Consider the following 25,514-nt stretch of genomic DNA (forward strand, 5'->3'; position numbering starts at 1 on the left):
AACTAGCCAGTTTTCTAGTTTCAGCACTCAAATCTGTTTCTTTGAGCTCAACACTTGTTCAGAACTCATTGTAAGCACTAAATAGGCTACAAATTACTACAGCACTCAACTTTCCTCACTTGTCTAGAGGAAAACAATTTTTAGTACTTAATAAGCACTTATCCAGGCATGTCTAAGGGTCAGCTCCCGGTGTTTTCTCCTGTCTACCTGATGAATCTGGGCATCTTGGGGCAATGCAGCAACTGCCTCACTTACACAGACAACCATGTCCTCCTGCCACCCAACATCCTGTGAGTGCAACCTGCACTTATATAGCCAAACTGGAAGCAAAGCTCTCTTCACCCAAGACTGGACTAGACACTCAAGAGGAGAAGTTAAAAACTTGCACCACACCACACTCATCACATAGTCCCTCTAAACCTACACCACCAAAACACACACATATAAACACAAAACACACACCTACATTTGCGGAGGGTCTCAAAAAAAATCTACCCAAGCAACAAGGACCTTCAAAGCAGAAAAGCAAGCAACCTCCACCCCCCAACACAACCCAAATGAAACATAGCCCACAAACTCAGTGTGCCACTCAACCACAGCCCATAAGGCATAGCAACGTACAACAACAATCTAGTCATAGGTGGCTCTATAGTCAGGCACACTGATGTTCTACTCACCAGGCTAAACAAGGAGAAAGTTACTGTCAGCTGCCTGTCAGGTGCCAGGATCCGTCACATAACGGATGCACTCAGGTCACTCCACAACAAGTACAAATATGACTCTGTTATTGTCCATGTTGGTGTGAATGACCTGAGATGTACCTCCCTGGACTACATGAAAAGAGACATGGAAGAGCTGTCCAATCGTGTAGCCCAGGCAGGTACGACCCCAGCCCTGAGTAGCATCCTGCCATCACCCAGAATGATACCACAGTACAAGGACAAAATGATTGACTTCAACAATTGGCTAAGCTTCTGGTGTCATTCTAAGGGGATCCAGTATCTGTCTGCCTGGGATGACATAATCGACAAACCATGATGTTTTGCCAGATATGGCCTGCACCTGTTGTCCTTGGGATTCCAGATACTGGCTAAGGCTCTTGCCACCCCTATAGTGCCTTTTTTAGGCAAGATTCAAATGACAAATTCACCACCGTAACAGGTACAAGGAAGCAGAAATCTAAGGTAATGCTACTTAATGCTAGAAGTCTAAACCTCAAAATGCCCTCACTCGAGGCACTCCTTAAAACGGAGAACATCAACATCTGTGCAGTGAGAGACCTGGTTCAAGGCTCCAGAGAGCACCCCTGCATTACCAGGCTATAATTCATACCACACCTTTCGGCCACCTAACCTGGACAGAAGCACTAAAGGCAGAGGCATGTCCATATTCATTAAGGATATCCACACCTCCAGGCTAGTTGCTCAGCATAATGCATCCGAGATTACCCAAGTGCAACTAACTCTGGGCAAGACCGCAATCCAAATTGTAGCTTGCTACAGATACCCCACCATGCCTCAGGATTCCCACTCCTCATTTCTTGATAGACTGGAAAATATTAGGGTGCAACCTAACACCCTAATAATGGGCGATTTCAACTACCCCACCATTAAATGGGAAAACTACCCATGTACCAACTCTTGTGCTCAACGTTTTCTGGAATTCATAAATTCCAATACCTTGGATCAACTTATCCACACCCCCACCAGGGGCAGCAATATCCTAGACCTGGCCATTGCCAACATGGGCAACCTGTGTTCCACACCAGAGGTCAATTCCTCGTTGGTCAGATCCGACCACAAGCAAATAACTCTAGACATCCACAACCCCCCCCCCCATTAGGGAAACCACCATAAAAAGTGTCTCCAAAAACAACTTCACGCTTCTTAAGACAGAAGTGGCAAACTTCACAACACCCATGCTGATGGACAATAGAGGTACGAGTGCTGAATCCTATACAATTGCACTTTATAAGAACTTACATGAGTGCATGGATCATGCAATTCCTAACAGAATCAAGATGCTATCCACCAAAAAAAGGAAGCCAATCTGGTGGTCCCCTGCCATAAACAAACTCTACAACAGAAGAAAGAAACTGTTGCAAAAAAAGAGTAAAATCCCATGATTGGAGAAACTCCATGGTCAGCCTCAGTAAGAAGCTGAGATCCCTCATAAAATCCTCCAAAGATAGTTATGAAAACAAAATTGCCACTGATTCTAAAGACAACCACAAAGCATTCTATAGCTATGTCAAGAATCTCAGTGGCAACACTCAGATCTGCTCTGAGTTACAGCACAATGGCACTAAATATACAAAACCAACTGATAGTGCCAACATCTTGGCAGATAGGTTCAGTGCTAATTTTACCCCTCTTTCATCCCCTAAAGAGCACATCTGTATACTGGAAGAATGCAAAGTTCCTGTAATCACAGCTGCACAGGTAAAAAACACACTCTCCGAAGCCAAGAACACAGCATCCACTGGACCTGACAACATCCCAGGCTACGTTCTACATGAACTACAGAACAAACTGCACCCCACCTAAGTACCATGTTCAATCATAGCCTCACCTCAGGCTTTGTGCCCACTGAATGGCACATGGCAATGGTTATCCCACTCCACAAAGGGGGAGCCACCATGGACCCCGGGAACTACCGCCCCATTAGCCTGATGAGCTTGGTCTGCAAGGCTGTGGAACGTATCATAATGGAACTTATAAACAACGACATTAGTAATCTCCAAACTCTGGACCCCACCCAGTTTGGGTTTGTAAAAGGGAGATCATGTCTCCAAAACCTGATAGACTTCTTTGAAGCAGTCACCAAAGCTGTACATGAGGATAAGGTGGTTCACACAGCCTATCTAGATCTCGCCAAGGCTTTTGACACCATCCCCCACTCTGTAATTATAGATAAACTCACTAAACTAGGTATAAATCCCTAAGTCACAACATGGATTTCCAACTGGCTTACTGACAGAACCCACACTGTGAAAGTAGTAGACTGTAAATCCAACTTCAGACCAGTGACAAGTGGAGTACCACAGGGTTCAGTTCTAGGTCCTCTCCTGCTTGGTATCTACTTCTCTGAAGTACAGGCTAACACAGAAGGTCTTTGGCTAACAAAGTTCGCAGATGACTACAAACTAGGAGACATAATCAAAACTCCTAACGATGTGGACATCCTGCAAAAGAGCCTCACTGAGACAGATGCCTAGTGTCAAAGCCATGGCCTCAAGCTCAATGCCAAAAAGTGCATTGTCATCCCTTTTGGTAAAAACTCTGTACCCATGAACTACCACATAGGCGGTAGTCTATTTAACACCGAACATGTGATAAGAGACGTTGGGACACAGCTGGACAGTAGTCTCTCCTTTGATAATCCCATCACCACAGTAGTTGGGAAATCCTTCTACATGGCACACCTCATCACAAAAGGTTTCTCATCCAGGAAAATAGAGGTCATTGTTCCCCTCCACTCATCACTCATTAGACCCATTATAGAGTACAATGCCCTTTTTGGTATGTACCTCACAAGATATCTACAACAACTGGAAAGGCCACAGAAATACCTCACAAAGAGGATTACTGGCCTCAAACAGATGCCCTATACAGACCATCTCAAAAAACTTCAGCTTTACTCTGTCACATATCGCCTACTCAGAGATGATCTCTGCCTAACATACAAAGCTATATCAAACATGCTCCACTTAAAGAAATCCCAATCCTTCCGAGCTACATGCCCTAGGGACCTAAACCTTGTCACCACAATAAACAGAACACGCTGGAGGGATAGATTCCTGTCCCAGAGACTTCCCATATTCTGGAACAAACTACCTATCTATATCAAACAAAGCTCCTCATTAGCACTCTTCAAGAAAAATCTTGATGATTGGATGGGAGATAATAAATTCACCTTGGGGATCACTTCTGTGGCTCTGTTTGACAGGGGCACAGGAAAATAATTTTCTTGGTGGCAAAAGACAGGGTACTATTTGGCTAGGCTTATATAAGCCCTAGGTCCAATAGCCTATTACCTACCTATGAACCTATAAAGGATCTACTTTAGAAGACTGACAAATGAAAATACTGAATCCCAGAAGACTGAAAATTCAAAATACTGAACACATTTTTAATGCAGGGGGCAAGCCCCCCTGCACTCCTCATATGGAGGGCTGCATCCCCCACACCTCATGCTAACTATATTTAGCAACTCCAAGATCACACAACAGTGGAGAAGGGGCAAATTCCATCATTCAGTATTTTGAATTTTCAGTTTTTTGGGATTCAGTCTTTTGGTTTCTCAGTCTTCTGAAATAGACCCGTAGAAAAACCTTCATGCTGTCACAGGAATTAACTTTTATTTATTTTATTTATTTTACATTTGTTAAACGGGGGTGTCTGACTGAGCCGAAAAGGCCCTTTTTCAGCAGAGGCCCGGGGAGAAAAGCTCCACAAAGAAAAATTACAGACACATTTAGTTATTTAGACATAATCAGTATACACACAAATTACAAGAGACATGTTTTTACAGTGGTATGCGGCACAAACAGTTACAGTGGAGAGAACAATCAAAAAAATATTAATTTTAAAAATAAAGGTAAGTAATAGATTTGTGGTGTACAGCTGAACTTTGGAATGTAGGTAGAATACATACATAGTACACAGGTACAGTACATACATTGTAGATTAGCCAGTGTTTGTGAGTAAGATTGAAATACTATTATCAATTGCTTTAGCTTTAGTATGTATATGTTATCCGCTTTCACTAGCCTGGGGAGCAACCATGGCACTGCCAACTTTGCTTGAGATGTTGCCTGATGAGGTCTTTAAAGGAGGCTTTGGATGATGTGTTTTGAATTCTAGTAGGGACAGAGTTCCATTTTTTAGCCACCGAACTACTATATAGTGCATCTCCAAAGCTATTGTAACTGTTGGTAACTTCTAGTAGTAGATTGCTTGATGATCTAAGAGGCCTTTTGGCTGAGTGATGTTGTACTAGGTTTTTGAGGGCAGGACACTTATTGGGGAGGTAATAGATAGAATGACAGAGGCAGAGCTGATTGTAGGTTAGGAGGTTGGGCAGTTCAAGCCAGTGGAGCTGTCTCAAAGCAGTACAGTGATGAGTTCTATATGAGCAATTTGCAGCAAAGCGGGCAATTCTGTTATAGCAAGCTTCCATTTTGCTTAGTTCAGTTTTGTTGAGATTAGTCAGAATGGGAGATGCATAGATTAGGGTAGATAGAAGTTGGGAGCGAGCAATGACTGATCTTGTGTTGTTGGTAAGAAATGGTTTGATATGGTAGAGTGACCCCAGTTTGGCATGTACCTTTTTAATAGTTAAGTTCAGATGACTATCAAATTTTAGGTGGGAGTCTATGGTTATTCCCAATAGCTTAGCCTGTGCCACTGGAGCAATTGGAGTAGCATTTGTGGAGTAGATAGTGAATTGACTGTTTTTGTTAGAACTGGCTATAATCATAAGCTGAGTTTTCTTTGGATTGAGGATAAGTTGGGCTTTGGTAAGGTAGTTTTCAACGTCAGAGAATGCTAGTTGAGTTGTTTGCAGGAGGGTAGGAATGTTTTGTGCAGCACAGATTAAGGTAGTGTCATCTGCATACTGAATTATAGATGCATGCTGTGTGGAGGTGTGGAGGTCATTTGTGAAGACTGTGAATAGTAGTGGTCCTAAGATAGAACCCTGTGGGACTCCTATAGTTATGGGCAGCTGAGGAGAGAGAGAATTTTCCCATTTCACAGCTTGGTACCTGTCAGTTAAGTAGCTTTGGAACCAGGTAAGAGTGGAATTAGATAGATGATATTGGTTTAGTTTGTTTAGCAGAATTTGGTGTGAGACTGTGTCAAATGCTTTGGACATATCCAAAATAAGAGTTGACACTTGCAGGCCTTCATTTTTGAGACGGTTTACTGTGTCTGTGAAGCAGAGGAGAGCTGTAGTGGTACTATGGGCAGGTCTGAAACCATGCTGAGTAGGTGATAGGATGTTGCAGTCTAGGAGATAGTTTAGCATCTGGGTATGGATGCATTTTTCTAGGATTTTGGCCAGGGGGGAGCGTAAAGCAATGGGTCTGTAGTTATTAAGTTCAGTGGAGGTCCCGCCTTTATGTATGGGTGTAACATAGGATATTTTCCAGAGTTTGGGCACATAGTTTTCAACAATTGATCTGTTTATGAGAGTGGAGACTGGGATAGCAATAGCATCTGCTGTAAGTTTCAAGAAATAGCTGGGGAGTAGGTCGGCTGCTGTTGATGAGGTTTTTAGTTTGGAGAGCATGCTTTTGATTGAAGTGGTAGAAACTGTTTTGAGGGTAAAGCTTGTATTAGTGTTATTTGTGTTGGGGGGGATAGTGAGGAAGAAACTATCCTGTGATACTAAGGATAGAATTGAGTTCACAAAGTGGGAGTTGAATTGTGTTTCGATGGGATCTTTAGTGTCAGGGGTGGTTAGTTTGGGGGTAGCCTTTTGTGTGGATTTTAGTAGCTGGTTTACATTTTTCCAAAATTTTTGTGGGTTGTGTTGGTATTTAGTTTGTAATGTTGTGTAGTAGGATTTTTTGTCCAGCCTAATGCATTTTTTTGCACAGTTGCGCAGTTCTTGGTACTTAGTTAGGCTTTGTGTTTCTTTGTTTTTTTTTATAGTAACGCCAGGCAGTGTCTCTGGACTTGAGGATTTGTTTGGTTTCTTTACTGAGCCAGGGGTTTGTAGAGGTTCTAACCTTGATTTTGCGCAATGGAGCGACAGTGTCTAGGTGTTGTAGAAATGTTTTGCTGAAATATGCTACATCCTTGTCAAGTGGGAGGGTTTTAGGGGGGGTCCAGTCACAGTTACATAGTAAAGTGTTGAGGACCTCAGTAGAGAATTTTTTTGTGTTTCTAGTGGATATATAGTTAGTGGTTTTGCATATGCTTGTTCTATTACGTATAAAGTATATTATGTTGTGGTCACTTAAGGTGTCTGGGAGACTGCCTGTGTGAGGGTACAATGTGGGGTTGCTAGTTAGGACCCAGTCAAGGATGGATTCCCTTTTAGATTTTTTATCACACCTAGTTGGAATTTGGACTAGCTGCTGGTAGCCATGGAGATTTATTAGATTACTTGGTGGTTCTGATATACAGGTGAACCAATCTAGGTTGAAGTCCCCCAGAATAAGGGTTTCTTGTGAGTATGTGGAAGAACACCAGGATAAGAAGTCTTCAAGGCTAGCAGGTGTATTACCAGGTGGAATATAGATCACAATTGTGGTGATGACCTTTTTAGGGTGAAGTTGAAGTTGTGAGATAAGTATGTCCCAATTACTGAGGGAGGGTAGGAGTTTGGTAATTGATGGACAGTTAAGTTGGACTTGTAGAGTAAGGCAGTTCCACCCCCTTTACGAAGTGGTCTGTCTTGTCTAATGATATTGTAGCTGGTAGGGAGAACTTCTGAGTTAGCTATGTTTTTATTTATCCAGGTTTCTGTTAAAGCAACTATGTCTGGGGAGTAGTGTGCTATTGTGGCCTGGAGTTCAGGTATTTTATTTTTGATACTTCTAATATTAATATTTAGCATTAAAAGATGGTTGGTTTTGCTGCTGTTGTTGATTTGCCCAGGGATGAAGAAAGACTTTACTTTAAATGATCTATTATTCTGAAACAGAAACATTTCAGAATTATATATTATTAGTATTTAAATGATATACATCTCATATAATGAGATGATGTGGATGGTGCAGCAATGCAGTGGTAGCATTGTCGCCTCACAGCAAGAGGTTCTCTGGTTCAATTCTCAGCTAGAGAGCCTTCTGTGTGGAGTCTGCATATCCTCCTTACATTCATGTGAGTTTCCTCTGGGTGCTCCGGTTTCCTCCCATGTTCAAAGACAGACATCTGGAGGGTTTCTCCCCGGGCCTCTGTTGAAAATTGGCTACTTTCCAAGTCAGACTTTCCCTCTTAACAAATGCAAAATAAATAAATATATTACTGTTAAATGTAAGTATACCCATTCTGGTTGACTAATTACTCTGAATTGTCCAGATGTACATTTCAGATTAGGGATTAAAGGGGTGACCAGGCAAATTAACAAATAAAAAAATGTAGTACTTTGTGGCAAGTATTCCAGTGCTGAAGATAATAAGTTAAGATTCTCTGGCTATGTAAAGATTGGACTTATTTAGTTGGTATCCCCAAAATAGACTCCATTGTTGCTGCACCTGCCATGAAGAAGGCTTAAACATCTGAGATCCCAGCTCTCTATCCACTTAAATAAGTCATGTTTGTTGGACAGGTTGGAGAAAGAAGTTTATTCATCCTCCTCCATTATCTTGAGGACATAAACTGATTGACTCAGATGCAGATTGTAGAGGGGCATGGCCGAAAATACTTCCTGGCCTCTGGAATGGTTGTCAGATGGTAAACTTGAAAGTAAACTTAAGTTTTGACTATCAGCCTTGTAGTATACATCCTACAATGGCCAACTTCCCAAACCTTTGGTCACTTTCCATATATCCCAAATGCCAGGAACTTTCACAGATCTCCATATAAAAGATTCATGTTTTTGACAGATTGATGTTAGTTATGTTGATCTCAAGTCCACCAAAATATTTAGCTGAAAGCACTTTTGGAAAAAAATCTAAAAAAAATCTTTTTTGAAAAGGGTTAGTCCCCTTGCTTCCCCCTTGCGGGAGGGCAACCTCACACTCCCTGGACTTAAATACACCTACTCCAAGGTTGCACACAGTAGAGAAAAGGGATTTCTCTGCTATCATTGAGAATTCTTTTGGTTGAACTTTTTCAGCCGATTTGCATTTGACTGAGCTACATTCTCCAGAAGGATATACTTTCCATATAAAAGGCAGTTGGAGTGCAAAAACTATCAGATATTTTTTTTTTGCCACCAAAGTGAGTAGTTATTTGGTAGCTCTCTTGATTCTTTCAGTCTGATAGCGATCCTTCAAAAGCTTGGCAGACAGAGTCTTATTGGGGAAAAATGTCCTGTTTCATTAAATTTTATGACTGAAAATTGTGCTTTTCTGTCAGATTTTTTAGCTTTTTAAAATAATAGTTTTATTCAAGCTAACGTATGAAAGCAAAAGTCACAATTTGTCAACTTTGCAAAAACAGAAGTAACATCATATTTATGCAATACATAAGAGATGACATGTATTATAATCACCTCTAGCTTTACAATCCATATAGAACACCTATGTTTTTACACATTACATGCAAGCATGCATTGAGAACAACATCTAGCCATTTTGACATATCTGTGGCTGTACTGTACCTTAACTATGCTTATGTTGAAGTTTACAGAACATAATAGAATCTATTGAAAGATAATTCTTCCAATCGCGAAGAGCATAGATACAGAGTAGCAGCCAATGTATGCAGCCAGACCTCCTCACCATTTATCAACTTAATATGAAGGACTCTGAAACCAAAAAGTCATAATTCCATATCAGTTTAGACTGGAAGTGGTGACTTAAGAGCCTAGGACATGTCATCAATTACTATGTTGCAAGTAGTTTGCATTTTAGGGCATTTCCAAAGTAGGCATAGATAGTGAGGATCGAGAATAGCACTATATTCCAGTATTTTTGACATTGTGACACATGTATGACTCTACTATACCCAAGACAATCCATGTTGAAATTAACAAAACATAAAAGTATCTATTAAATGATAAAATATCTATGGTGCTGTGATGATAGGATGTACTGCCAGGCATGTCAGCAGAAATACGGTGAATTTGTAGCATATGCTAGCACAGCTAGCTAGAATTTTGTAAATAATTATATGTCATTTGTATATCAACCTGATTTATACAGATGCTTCTGCTGAAAATGTATTTGTGAAGTTTACTTGTGTTAAAATATATCAGCAGTGTGCCCTGCTGGAAGGAAAAAATATGTATGCATTATTGTAACTGTTTAAATGTATACGTTGTAACATCGTATACTGGAAGTGAAGAGGTTAATCTTAATCCACCTGGCTTTGCAAAATATTCTTGAAATTAAATTACTTTATGGGTTAAGCCATAAATAAGTTATCTCATAGTTTTGAATGTAGCCAGAGATGCAGTGTCTGTGCTAGAGAATAGTTAGTAGCTCCTGTAGGAAGAGCAAAGTGGTTTTATGATTTTATGACTTCCAGCAGCTGCACCACCTCTGAGTAAAGCTCTATCTGTGTGTATTGTACCACATAGGTGCTGAATCCTGGTAGCGTCTAGTGATGGAGGACAGTGCGGGGAAATAGAGTCAGATTACCAGATGTATGTAATGTAATTCTGTACAGAAATAATGTTTTAATATTAGAGGGGACTGAAGTCTCAGCAGCATTCTGTATTCTGTCTTGGATCTGACAACAAGGGCCACTCACCCATCTTGCCTTGCTCTAGTCAGTAAGTAGGAACAGTAATTCTTTTAGTCAATCAGGAATAGATAATGAGATTAGCTAAATACTGTTTCTCTATAACTGTGTAAAACTTTTCATCAGTGTTATTTTTAATATTCCCTGTGTCTGAAACTCTGGTGTTTACTGTGAATAGATATTTAGTATTTTCTTCTTCTTTTATTATTTATTATTACATATATTTAATATAGTCATTGTGACTGGTCCCCTTTTTAGGATCTATTTAAGCTTTGAGAGTATTTGCATATATTTATTTGGTGATAACTCTGGTCATTCCTGAAAGCATTGCTGTTTGGTCAACATTATCATTTGTATTAATAATAATTTCACTCAGTATAATTGGGTACCCTTGCAAGAGCCTTAAAGTAGCTGGCGGGGGTTCTGGTGACAGTGATAACTACCTTATAGTCTGGGAAGAAGAAGGCACAGCAGGTGAATCTGTGCCAGCCTTTCCCAGGTGTGCGTGTGTGTGTGTGTGTGTGTGTGTGTGTGTGTGTGTGTGTGTGTGTGTGTGTGTGTGTGTGAAAATCAAATATCAAAGAGTATGTGTGTCAGCTGCTTGGAGTAGGGACACAAAGCACTGGTTTCACAGAGTGGGCATGGGAGAACTTAGCTTGGAATCCCAGCTAAGGATTCAAATCTGAGCTGTGGCAGGGGGGAGTCTTATTGGTGGTCTCGACAGATATAGACAGCAACCAGCCCCCAGACTGAGCATGTTCCCTGGGTGCTCTTAAGCGAAATTGTCCTTCATGCCAAGAGGTCTGCATCTGGAAATATTGAGTGTATACATTTGTATTCCAAGTGAACATTTCTCTCCAGTGTCAGTGGTTAAGATTCAGGCTCCTTGATTACTGGCCCAGTGTGGGGACGTCACAGGTGCTACTATACCCTCAACTATGCTTATGCTGAAAATTATAAAACATAAGAGAATCTTTTAAATGATAATTCTTCTAGTCAAAGAAGAGAAGAGAATAGATAACATAGTAGTAGCCACTGTATGGAAACGGACCTCCTCACCATTTATCAATTTAATGTGAGTGACTCTATAGCCAAAAAGTCAAAACTTCACATGAGTTCAGACTGGAAGTGGTGACCTTAGATCCCAGAAGATATCATCAATTATCTACCTGAAGCTATAGCCTGTAATCTGCAACTATTTAATACAGCCTTTCAAAACTCTGCTTCTATGTAAAAAAAAAAAAAAAAACAGAGAGAGGAAATAAGAACAGAGGAAGAAGTATAATAAAACACAAGATAAAATATGTGACTGAACACAGTAAAAGTTTTTCAAGGCAAATCACTGAAGAGAAACGTGTAGAGTTAAAACAATTTCTGCACAGTCAACTCAGTTTTCCAATTACATTTTAATAAATCACTAAGCCCATATACAGCTATTCCAACTGAAACTAGGCCAGTTTCACCACAAACAATTAATGAGAATGCTGCCCTTATGGAGTAGGTAGAGCACATGATGGTCATGTAATTTAACATCAGAAAAAAGAGAAAAGAAAAAAAATCATGTTAATTGTTTATAGCCAAAGAACATCAACAACTATTTTTCATTCCCTTCAGCTACCATAAATGTGGAACTGAGTACCTCTTGTCATAGCAATCAACCTGGCAAAGGGTGAATGCCCAAACACTTATGACAGCTTACCATGTTTTAGTTCAAGTTTCCACAAGGGCCATTTCTGCACCAGGCATACCAACCATCAGAAGGCAAACATCCACATTACCACTCCATGACTGCTTCATTTGAATTAATTCCTCTGGGGATATTTCAGGTGAAGTAAAAGTCTTATCCTTTTGATTGACATTGACTGAGAGATTACCCTGGTAATTTTAACATCAAGGAACAGAGATCCAAGCATAATCCATGATAAAATGATAGTCATGGTGGATCTCATAATTCCTCAGCATAGCTGCATGCTCTCACCTGTCTACCTTTTTTAGTAAACCTTGTGGTTTCAAGGGGGAATTTGAGGTAGAGTAATCAATGTCTTTTCCTTCTGTTCCCAGATCCTGTATGGTGCTTGTTCGCAACATTTGTGCATGAGCAATGGGCTTGATTGTTTTTAGATTACAGAAAGCACTCGGCTTCTTGGGGCATGTGAAAGGCTGTTTGCAGAGGCACCTCAATAATTGCAAGCAGTGCTGAGAAATGCAAATTAACTTTGTACCTCAGACCCCTGAATGTACTTAAAAATGGAAATATCAGCTTTCTTTTGTGACATAAAAAGTAACTATAATCCAGTGCCCATATGACACTGCAGCCTGCTATCCTGTGAGATTATCCTTTCTCTCTGGCTGCTTTTAAAATATCCTCCCAGTATTAAAGTCAAAACATTTAAAAATTAGATGCTTTGGCTGATTGCAGTTTTGTTTCTTGCCGTTGATTCGGTATGCTTTCTCTGTGATAGGCAGATGTGCGGTCTTAAACAGTATGGCCAGTTCTTTCTTCATGAACCGAGTAGGGTTGCTGTCCTCTAAGCCTTTGGTTAATCCAATTATTTAGAATTTATTACTTCTAGCTCAGTTTTCTAGATCATTTATCTTTAGTGTAAGCCATTCCTTGTTCTCCATTAGATCTTGCAGTTGACTGGAGAAGAGTCCCATAATTGTTTGTTGATCGAAAAACAGCACATTTTGCTGAGCAATGGCATTTTCCAGACTGCGGTTTAAATTCATGGGCTGTGGTAATGTACATCCATCACTGTGTTTTTTAGCAAATTCATGAGGGATTCATAAGGGATTTGAAAGAGGCACATTTTACCTTAAGATCATCTGCCACCACATTGTCATCACTTGCATGTGCTCCTGCTGTACAGCCTGCCCACAATATCTCACTGGTAAAATAGCAGCTACAGATTAGCCTTTATATTGTTGAATGTCTGACCTTTAAAACAAACAGGGCACTTTAGAAAATACAGCCCAGCATATTATGTAAATATCAAGGCTTAGTAAACTTAAAAAAAAAACAGGACACAGAGTGGAAAGCAAAGCTTCTAGGCGCCCCATGAGTGATCATGCCCAAAGCCCAGATTTTTTATTTTTTTTTACTTTTACTAAAAAACAAAGTCACTTGTGCTGTTAATACATTGTGACAATGGAGATGTTATGTTAGTGCTTGTATAAACTCTTTGTGAAGAAGACTTCATATTTTGACTAAAAACTGTTATTTTTATTGAAGCATTGTGTTCTGAGACAGGATATTGTGCTTGTTGGGGGACTTTTAGTAGTTTACTTGCTGAAGAACCACTTATTCTTTGCTGTTCCACTTGCTGTTTCTCTGAGGCTTCATTACCCAGTTTCAGACCTCTTTCCCAGCTTGCTGATGGAGCAGCAGTTGATCTCCGTGTTTTTTCTTTCCCCACTACACAAAAAGAATCTTCAAGGGTTAGTTTGTTTCCCAGTCTGTCTCAGCCTGTAGTGGGTGACTCTATAGTGGCCGCTTGTTGTTTCTTGCACCACCCATCTTTATATCCCAACCATCTTTGTGTAGCCTTTCAAACCACCAAAGACCAAGGGTTTGGCACATTCCCTGCAGCTGAAGGAATTTCTTATCAGGCAAGGGAAAGGCACTTTTGTCTGTCTAAGAGAGGAGCTAGTAAAGCATCTTTACTTGGCAGGGATGGGATTGTGGATATTGGGGGGAGGGGTGGTGTGCCTAAAAATCAAACATTGTTATGGAAAAGTATCTTCAGTGAGGAAAAAGTTCAAGTCATCTGTTACTATTTCCATGGACAGGGCAGATTTACTGGGATTTGTCAAATAGCTCTTTACTGCTTTTCTGTCTTCTCCAACTGCTGGTAGAAAAAGGAAAATAATTCCTTCTCACTCTGACAGGATATTTCAGTAAAAAGAGCAGTCAGTGCATGGGGAGGAATGTACCTCAAAAGGTTCTTCTTAGTATAAGCTTTCTGATTCTGAGGTCAGGATTGTTTCAGATTTCCCTACTGAAGAAATTTCTTTCAGTGATATATTATCCAACATGAAAGAGATGTTTCAGTGGGATCAAAATGAAATTCCTGTGGCACAAAAATGTATTATGATTTGTTACAGATATAGATGCATAAAGTCGTACCTACTCCTCCTGTATTGCCTGCTTTAGAGAATGTTTTTCTCACTGTATCAAACCTCCCTGATGAGCAGCCCTGGACCCCTATGAAATATTACAGGTTACAGCTGAGTCAGCCTCCAGGCATTTCTCTGACTGCACCTGTAGGCGTCAAATATTGCTTGCTCATATTTGCATTAATAATTGCAAACCCATGCTATATACAAGGTATCAGAATGTTTTATCTTGAAGCATACATGATGGCAAACAATTGTACTGATATTTGACCTCTGTCAATGAGTATCTGTTAGAACTGTAAGGAAATAACTTCATTTTTTTAAAGGCTCAAGCCACACCCACTGAGAGTTGTACTGGAGGAAATGAGATAAGGTGTCTTGTTTTCTAATCCTAAGGCTGACCTAGCTGTAATTAAATCAAAAGGTGTTTCAACAAAGTATTAGTTTAAGGATGTGCACACATGCAACCAGCGTATTGTACGTTTTTCATTTTTTGTATTTTTTTCCCCTAACAGATTTGTTTTTCAATTGAATTGTACAGGTTATAGGTCATATTAAATGTGGGAAAAGTTTTGAAATTATTTATTGTGGTCTCTTTTATATCACAAAAAATGGCATTTTTAACAGGGATGTGCAAACTTTTTATATCCACTGTACGTTAATGTATTTATTGTGTCTTTTGAAAATGTGCAGAAGTTAATGGTTACATTTCCTTCTTCTGTGATAAAGCATTCATTAAATGCTTCTATTACAGCTGTTTCTCAGGTGACATGCTTATTTTAAAATGTGCTGATGATGCAGTGGATTCCTCCCCTAGGGTTTCTGCATCAGGATCAGTTTTGAGGAGTTTTTGCTTAGCGTCAAAATTAAAACCTTTCTGAAGATGTTAAATCTGAGATTTTAACTTTTCCTTTAGATAAGAGTGATCTGTTTGGCCCTTCTGCAGCTGAGGTACTGAAGACATGTAATGAAAGAGGAAAACTAATTCAAGGAGTGACTCAGATTTTCCATCCTCATGTTTCAAACCTAGTAGTAATTTCCTCCTCCTCTGTTTCCTTTTCCAATAAGCAATTTGAATGGCAAGTATCCGATAATTAGGGTTTTAAAAACAAAGGAAAGGAGGCTCAAGAGAGAGAAAGGAAAAGCCACCAAGTCTCAAGGAAAGCCCTCTTAATCAACATGACTATTCGCCTGTTCAGGTTTCTCCTACCTACCACCCTGACAATCATTCTATGACCCCGAGGCTTCATCTTCCCTGATATGGTCATAGGTAATTATTAGGCTAACTGCCCTGAAAGGCCATTTTTAAGCCTAACCGTGGTATCCCATTAGGTGTTCAAAATACTCTTATCTTGATTTTTATCCCTAAAATTCCCATTAGGGAATGAATGTTTCTGAGGTCATACTGTTGTGTATTGAAAGAGAACCCTGCTGTAGGATCTCTCATTTAGGTACTGCCTCTTTCCATTAGTGGCACAGAGGGAAGTTCTATGTAAATTTCCTTATTGACATCCATTGACCTAAGTTGCATTTGAATTGAGACAGGGTTGAAAGACAGTTTAACATGGATGGGTATTCTGTTCCAGAATAGTGGTGTCCTCCGGTATATGTACCTGTCCCTCCAAACAGTTCTGTTTATGCTAGAGAAAAGATTAAGGTCTCTGGATTGGTTATTTCTGATGACATTTGATTTGCAGATGTGCAGTAGGTGCATTAGTACTGGGTCAGAAAATGCCTTATAGGCTAGGCACAGATCAGCTCTTAATAGTCCGTAAGAGACCAAGTATAGTAATAGACCTTTAAAGTGGACTGTGTAAGTGATGTGGTTTAGTCTCAGCATTCTATTTGTGAGTAACCTCTGTAGACTGTAGATGTTGTGTATGTCTGGACAGGTGCTTACCACTGAAAGCTTTATACTAAATGATGGGCCTAGTGAGGGCTGATTACAGTGGGACAATGGCATCTCTAGACCAAGATGCTATCCCTTTACCTATAAATTGAGCAATATAAAAGGACTTCCTCACAGCAGTAAGCACATGCTGAATGCTAGTGACTGTCTATGTTTGTTCCCAAATCTCTAACTACAGGATTGACTCTCAGGAGTGCATTGTCAATGTGGTATTTTCCCAAAGCAGCCTGTTTCCCAAAGGGTACAATAATGCACTTTGGCATTTGGCTTTAGTCCATGACTCTGGCAACAGTTATTTGTTTGGGGCAAGGCTTCCTGGAAGATGGCTTTAGCATTTTTGGGGAAATCCATTACTGCTCCCATTTTGCAGTCATCCGCAGACTAGGTCAACCAAAACCCCTTGATGTTTGATTGGACATCTGAGAAGTAGATGACAAACACAACTGCTCAAAACACTGAGACTAGCGAATGGCCTTTTTGTGGAGATAGCTTCCACTTTCATGATTCCCTGCATCCTATCAGTGAGCCAGTTAGCAATGCTGTGTGTGACATATGAGTTTGTTCCTAATTTAGTAAGCTTTCCTTCAATGCCCGAGTAGGCTATAGTGTCAATAGCTTTAGCCAGGTCTGTTAAGCAGTGTATACCATCTTGTGTTCATGTATTGCTTTGTTGACTCATTCAAAAAAGCCCGCTAGGTAAAGTAAGCATGACTTGCTTTTCATCTGACCAAACTGGGATGGATCCAGTGTTTAGAGGTTCCCAGTGTCCTTATTGACTAATTCAATGATAAGTCTTTTCATGGTTTTATATATGAGGCTGGTCAGACTTGTGTGTGTGTAGTTATCCAGGTCTGTGGATGGCCCTCCATTGTTCAGGTGTATGACTGCTACTGTCCATCATTCACTTGGTATAAAGCCCATATCCAGAAGAAACAAGCATAGGATAGTTGAGTTCTGAATGTAGTCATCAGAGATATTCTTATCAATGGGAATTCTTTTCTTCTTTTTCAGGGTATTCATCCTTATCAAGGGAATCAGATTTCTCTTTTTCATCCCATTCTGTACAGTAGGGATTCATAGAACCAGTGACTGCCATTCTCCTAGGTTGCTGTTCTTCTTTTGGCTTTTCCCAGTTAGAGGTCGCCACAGCGGAACTCCGGTCCACTAATGACTGGCAGTAGATTTTTACGGTGCCAAGATGCTAGTCCAATGCCCAACCTTCAACGAAGGCACGCCCATTCACACATGTCTTTTGAATGCCACTTGACCGCGGGGAGGACATGTAGACTCCACACAGAAGGCACTCCAGCTGAGAATCGAACGGGAGAACCTCTTGCTGTGAGTCGACAACACTACCGCTGTACCACCGCTTTCTTCTAGGTAGAGGCTATTATTCAAGGTTATTCGTTGTTCCTAAATTAGAAGAATCCTGGAGGCCAGTATAGATCTTAATGTCTTAATCCTTTTTGGTAAGTGTCATCGTTTAAGATATCACTTCAAAATCTTGTAACTTTGATTCCTTATCTAGTTTTCATAGTAATGCTGGACTTAAAGGATGCCTGCCATCACATTCCTATTGCCAATCATTTCAGGTGCTTCTTAAGATTTGCTGTGTTTGGCTCAAATTGTCAGATGTTAATTTGATGACTCCTGTAGTAGCCTAAGCTATATGGGTTATACCCTGCATAGGATATAACAGCTGACCAGATTCCAAAGCTTAAGGGCACCATCCATATATCCAGAAATTTGAGAGTTTGAGCTTGGCAGGGAGAAGATGAGAGGTTTAATGCCAATTCTACAAAACTTTTCTGCTGCAGAAGAATGCTTCTCTTTCAGGTTTTTAAGGCTCAACAGTCGGCTAGTGTTTCTTCATTGGTGAACAGATAAGTTCCCATCAGTGAAAAAAACTTCCACATTTATTCTTATTAATAAAGACAAAACTTTTTTTTCATATAATTGTTTGTTTTCTATTTTTTAAATGTTTTGGGGGCAATCACAGGACATTTCTGTCAGTTGAAGAGGAGTGGTTATCTTTATTAATTTTAGTGTAAACTTTAGTTTTAATCAAGTTTACTTTAAGTTTTATTGATATTCATTTAATAAATTATGTTTAGGGACTGTGGAAAGTGTGCATTGTGCTTTTCATTGTGTTATTTTTGTGTGAACAGTATTTTTTGATACTTAACTTTTACAGACTATTGCTGACATCACTTGCCCCGTTTCAGACTTTTCTTAACAGTTTACCAGTTCCTTGACACCTCCATCCTCTGGGCACAAGAAAAAACACATTTCTAAACAGCATTTGCCTGTTCAGCAGGCTGCTTATTTACCTTAGTCATAGATGGATGACACTGTAGTAACCATGTCTGATTCCATGGAGCACTAATCTTGCTTTGGTTCTTCTGGCGTAGTTCCTTCAGCCACCATGAACTGGACATGTCCTCTGCAGCTGTTGGAGTGTTCTCTGTGGGCATGACAGAATCTCTGGTGTTGGTCTTAGAAGAAAAAGCAGAAAATGTTTCTCTGCCTGGCTGGACTAAGATGACTGCTCCTCAGGTGATAACCCTGACATGAGTTGATCTACTTCGACTGATTTTCCTTTTAACATAAAGCAGAAGGTTAAACACATATCTTCCTCTGTCTCTGTTAACCTAGATAGGGAAGATTTCTTGGGCTTAGCTCATGGCTTAATTCAGGCTCTTAACCCTTCTTATTCTCTTTTTCTTTTTTTCGATTTCCATTGGGATGAACAGGGAATAGAATTAGAGGGAACAAATTCAGTTATTTCTCCTCTGGCTACAGATTCTGACTTATAGGAGAATTTCTTCTTCTCTGAAACTATATCTATAATGAATAAATATTTTTAGTGAGAACATCTGATCATGCAGTGATTTTCTTGTCAAATTATGCTGCAGCTAAGCATTCAGTAAATGCTAATCCCCCCTCCTTCTGACAAGGAAGGGGAAAGTTTTCATAGGTTTGGGAAGAGTGTATTCTGCCACTCTTATTTTTAGAATTCTTAATTGTCAAGCTCACAAGTTTTTGCTTTCTTCTTTTGAAAATATGAAGTACATTACTGCTACTTTTTCTTTATCTGATTGTAAATCTTCTCTAAATGCTTGTATTACTTCCGTTCAACATGCTTTGACGTGTTCTTATGGCTCAGCTGATGTAGCTTCCAGAGCAGCAGCTGCTGGGTCTTTTATGAGAGGATTTACATGGTAATAGTCTCAAAATTTTCATGCAGATGTAAAAGTTGAAAATTTGAATTCTTTCGGCAATGGAGTGGTTGTATTTGGACTAGATGCTGCTGAGGTCCTGAAAAATGTAAAGAGGAAAGAAAAATGAGTCAAGAGGTGGCTCACATTTTTCAGCCTTCCTTCTCCACATTTATAAATGGTTTCTACCACAATTCAGGATCCCTTTATATAAAGCAAAATAAACCAACCTTTAGGCAAGCAGATGTTCATGAAACAATGGCAAGGAGGCCATAAAAAGAAGGCCTCCCAAAAACAAGGACCATCTAACAAGTCTGAATTATCATTTACAAATGGTAACCCAACCTACCACCCTGACAATCTTTAAATCCTTCCCCCAAAACTATGTCTCAGTTTCTCACTTTGGCAACAGATAATCTTAGACAAATGGGTTCTGAGAGCTGTCCATCAGGGTTCAGATGGCAGTGGGAGTCCTTTTCTCATTTTCAAGGAATCCCTCCTCATTCTGCAGACCAGACCTTTATATTTCTGCCAGTCATTCAGCATTTGCTGGATCAAGGGGTAGTAAAAACTAGCCATTTCACCCTTCCAGGGAAAGCGATTTATTCAGGGATGTTCCTGGTACCAAAGAAAGAAGCTTCATGAAAACTGGTCTTAGATCTTTACTTTCTTAACCACTTCATGAATGTTGCAAAGTTCAGAATGCTTTTCCTTTACAACCTGTTACCTCTTATTCCCTCTTTTGTTTTTTTTTTTTATTAAGTCAAAAAAACTTGCCTTGTGTCACTCCTGTTGTGGTGTGAGGTCTCTTGAGAGGGAGATAGCCTTCTATAGTAGTGGGTGCCTCATTTTCAGTGGTCCTGGGTCTAATCCTTCCTGTTGATTCCTTAGTGCTGTGGTCAGGATACCTACTTTTGCCTTAATTCATCCCTTAGATTTGTTAGAATGAAGACCATTATTCAGTTTTCTTTATAAATGGAAAATTAATTATTTGACAGATGAGTGCTGTTTAGTTGACTGAGCACACATGGAAAAGTTCATAACATTTATTAGGAATTTTGAGGGTGGGCCCAGAGTAGGCACCTCCCATTACATCATAAGGGGGGTGTGTGGGGGAGCTTTTAGTTTAGAGCAATGATGGCGAACCTTTTGGGCTTGGCGTGTCAGAATTTTGGAAAATGCCTAATTTGACTCTGCTGGTGTGTCACCCCCCAAAACAAAAAATAATAAATAAATAAAAATAAATAAAGCAGCATAGCTCTGAATACATCAAGGATAAATCACAACAGAATAAGGAGCAAATCTAAAAATAAGAGACAAAGACAGTTTTAAACTGCTAGTTCTATTAATTTGACACTGACAGAAAAAAATGAATTAAACCAAATCAAGAATAAAAGGCTAGCACAGAGAGACCACGTTCCTGTTAAAACATGTAGCATAAAAATAAAAACCTCGTGTACAGGAACGTGAGGGCCTGTAAAACTCAACACTGCTTGTTCGCAAAGTCACAAAAATACTGCATTCCTCTGCAGACACCAGCATGTAGTACTAAGCAGCAATGGCAGGTAAAAAGCAAAACCAGAAAGCAGTCCACAACGTCCAAAATGATAAAAAACCTTCTTTATTGCATGCAGTAGTAAGCGCTTTCACCAGAATGGCTTCCTGAGACTGTAGCAGCATACACATCACACAGTCATTAAATAGCTTCAACAATTAACAACAGGGTGTTGTTCAAACCAATTAATTAAACAATAAAATATTCATGAAGCTTCTACTATGAAAACATCCATTATAAAACATAGATAAAACAACATTTAAAAACAAGCAAAAGTGACTGTTCAAAAAATAATAAAATATATTATATATATTATTTTATATTTAATTTTATTTATTCACAGCTTTACCTAACTTCCTTCTTTTCAAAAAAGGTTGTAGACTAACTTTATCATTCAACCCAGGGGTTGAATCAGCTCTGCACCTTATAATCCATCTGAGTTCCATCTCAAGTGTATAAGCTTCCACATCCCCACCCCTCATAGTGTCATGAATAATCTGTAAGACAAAAAAGGTAAAGGAATGTGTAGTCCCTGCCTGTATCTGATGTTTTGCTAGTGCATTAGTGATATCACCTATTCTCATTTTATAAAGATGTTCCCTAATTCTCAATCTCAACTGCCTACTGGTTTTGCCAATATAAAACGCTTGGCAGGCAGTGCAACTAGCGAGATAAATCACATTTACTGACCTACAATTAGTCCCTGTGGAAAAAGAAAAAATGTGTCCAGTAACAGGCTGTTCAAATATATTACTATTGTTAATAAAACTACACTGATTACAACTACCACATGCAACCGTATTAAAATTCGACGTCATGTACCTCACACCTTCCTTATGACACAACATACTTTTCAAGTTCATCTTATTCTTGTATGTGTATCTAGGTCTTATTCCTACTAATTTAGAAACATCTTCATCTACAGTGAGCACATCCCAATATTTTTCTATAATATATTTTATATTGGTTACATCACTAGTATAATAAATAGGTACATTCACTGTAACATTCGCCTTATGTGCCTGTCCTTGAGTAACTAACTCCTTGGCCTTAAAATTACTAGAGAAATAAGGGCAGGGTTTAGTTCCTCTCAGACTATATGTGTCAGTCAAAGCCCTGTTTATTTCCACATCCTTATAAAACCTCTTCAAAAACATGGTTCTTAAATTCTCAGCTTCAGCCATAAAGCCACTATCAGAGGGATTCAGTTGGGACGCCCTCATGGTCTGCCCCCTTACAACATTTTCAAATACATGTAGTGGATGCATGCTTGTTCTATGGAGCAGAGTATTTCTATAACACATTTTCCTATGTACCGATGTATTAACTAGTCCATTGTCTAGTCTAATAACATCTACATCCAAAAAAGAAATATAACTCCTTGAATAACTCATAGTAAATTTAAGATAACTAGTAGTGCTATCTATAAAGCTCTTAAACTGTAGTAACTGTTCCTCATTACCATCCCAAATTAAAAAGAGGTCATCCACGAACCTCTTATAAAAAGGGACATATTGCTTAAATTCAGAACTGGGGAGCAATACTGCATTCTCCCATTCAGCCATGACAATGTTGGCGTAGCTATTGGCACATGACATGCCCATAGCTACGCCATCATTCTGGATAAATAGCTCTTTTGCAAAAACAAACACGTTGTTATCCAAAATAATTTCCAGGAACAGAGCTATTAACTCAATCAAACTATTGTCCATGGTCGTGTATTTCTTCAAATATTCCTGTACACTTTCAACTCCACTACCATTAGGGATCATAGTAAATAAACTGACTACATCCAAAGTAACCAAGAAATATTCTTTCCTTTCATCAAATTTATTCATACATTCATACAAACTAACTAAAAACTGTTTGCTATCTTTTAGAATATTAACATTAGCTTCAACTACTGGTCTAAGATGTCGTTCAACGAACAATGAGAAAGGTTGTGTTAACCACCCCTGTCCTGACACTATCGGTCTCATCGGGGGATTATGTAGGTTTTTATGAACCTTCGGGAGGCCTTTCAAAACAGGTATAAGTGGATTATTAACCCTCAGAAACCTGAAAAGGTCCTTATCTATAACACCACTTTTATACAGGTCATCTATCGTGTCGTATACCCGGAATACTTTATTCCTCACTTCATCCATGTTCAATTTGGAATAAAATCTAGTATCACTCAGGAAATCATACACACTCCTATAATAATCTTCTGTACTCATCACTACGATGGGACCTCCCTTGTCAGCAGGAGTTATTACTATAGAATCATCTCTCTTCAAATCACACAAAGCTTGTCTCTGTTTGTATGTCAAATTATTCTTCTTCCTCTTATTCTTAACATTGTGACTACTATAGTACATATGTAAATCTTGGTCTACTAATTTAGTATATGTCTCTAAAACAGGGTTCAAAATAGGTACATACGTACTCACTGGTTTAAACCCAGTCCTAGTACTACCTATATTAGGACTGCTCTCACACATACCATAATCAAGTTTTAATTGGACATTCCTGGTAAACATTTTGACATCAATCACTGTGTCTGTAATATCACTAAACTTACTGGGTATGAAAGTTAGACCCTTATTGAGTACATATTCCTCCTCTCTACTTAACATCCTGCTGGATAAGTTAATCACAATCGATTCTCCTTCGTAGCCCACATTTTCTTTATAGTTGGGCCAACATGTTCTGTTTCCACTACTTTTCTTTTCTGGCGACCTCTGCTCATAGAGCGTGTTCTCCCCCTGAAACGAGGAGACTGTATTGGGAAAGGGATATCCTTTATATTAATGTTATCATTCCCTTCTTTGTTAATACTATTGTTAGTAGTTTTCTTCCTAACAACTAAATCATCGGCTCTCACTGATCGAGTACTCTGATTAGTTGTCTCAACATTAGAGGAAACCAGAGTATCAGAGTGTGTATTCCTATTCACAGTAACTACAGATGGATACAAATTCACATTATTAATCGATTCAACAGCAGGGACAGGAACTTCCCCCACCCCCAAATCATTCACACATTTATTTACATCAGTCAATCTATCACTGTTACTGTTTGAATCAATACTATGTGAAACAGTCTTATTAGTTGCATTAACATTAGTCGAAAAGTTCTTTCCTTCAGTTCTCACCGACATAGTCCTCGGCCAAGTGAAGACTTGGCCGTTTTTAAAATCATATACATCTCTCTCAATCTTCTGCTTTTTCTGATCAAGTAAACGTTTCTCATAAAGTAACACATTCTCCATGAGTCTATCCATGCCAGCACTGGCCTTCGAAGAAGAATACTTCGAAGTGATAGACCCATGCAAATGAACCACTCTCTCACGTAACGCTTCTTCCTCTGGTGTATGATACTCTATCAGTAGCTTCATATAATTAAAGCTTAAGTCCATGTTCAATTTTGCCATTGTAACAACAAATCAGGAAAATGGTTACCTGAGGTTGGCATTTTAAGTACTCTCAGCCCCCTAGGAATTTTCCGTTTTTTGAGGCAAGCCTCAAAATGGTGTCTCTGCAGTTGTAGTCTCTTTAATTTAACAAATTCTGCTTCCAAAGTATCCAATTCTTCGGCTAGGACCACCAGATCATCTACGTTATCCGTTTCGGATCCACGTGTATCTTCCGGCTCAAACATTAGCAGGACATTCTCCTTTCCAGCCACACAATCATTGAATCTTCCTAGCTTCCGTCGAACAGTGTCATTGACGTCAGGTACGTACGCTAATTCAATTTCATCTCCTCCAGTACAAGCCATGCCCTCCGTGCAAGACGACAAACACGAAATAAACCAAATCAAGAATAAAAGGCTAGCACAGAGAGACCACGTTCCTGTTAAAACATGTAGCATAAAAATAAAAACCTCGTGTACAGGAACGTGAGGGCCTGTAAAACTCAACACTGCTTGTTCGCAAAGTCACAAAAATATTGCACGGTGAGAACTGAAGGAAAGAACTTTTCGACTAATGTTAATGCAACTAATAAGACTGTTTCACATAGTATTGATTCAAACAGTAACAGTGATAGATTGACTGATGTAAATAAATGTGTGAATGATTTGGGGGTGGGGGAAGTTCCTGTCCCTGCTGTTGAATCGATTAATAATGTGAATTTGTATCCATCTGTAGTTACTGTGAATAGGAATACACACTCTGATACTCTGGTTTCCTCTAATGTTGAGACAACTAATCAGAGTACTCGATCAGTGAGAGCCGATGATTTAGTTGTTAGGAAGAAAACTACTAACAATAGTATTAACAAAGAAGGGAATGATAACATTAATATAAGGGATATCCCTTTCCCAATACAGTCTCCTCGTTTCAGGGGGAGAACACGCTCTATGAGCAG

At 39.3% G+C, this 25,514-nt stretch overlaps 1 protein-coding gene across 1 annotated transcript in view; it reads left to right on the plus strand.

Moving 5' to 3' along the window:
- Positions 1–25,514, plus strand: part of CFAP52 (cilia and flagella associated protein 52) — a 788,965-nt gene that overhangs the window by 67,568 nt on the left and 695,883 nt on the right. The gene's annotated exons all lie outside the window — the stretch shown is intronic.

Source organism: Protopterus annectens, chromosome 4.part0 (assembly GCF_019279795.1).
Source record: "Protopterus annectens isolate FY-2018-M chromosome 4.part0, PAN1.0, whole genome shotgun sequence".
Classification (NCBI taxonomy): Eukaryota; Metazoa; Chordata; order Ceratodontiformes; family Protopteridae; genus Protopterus; species Protopterus annectens.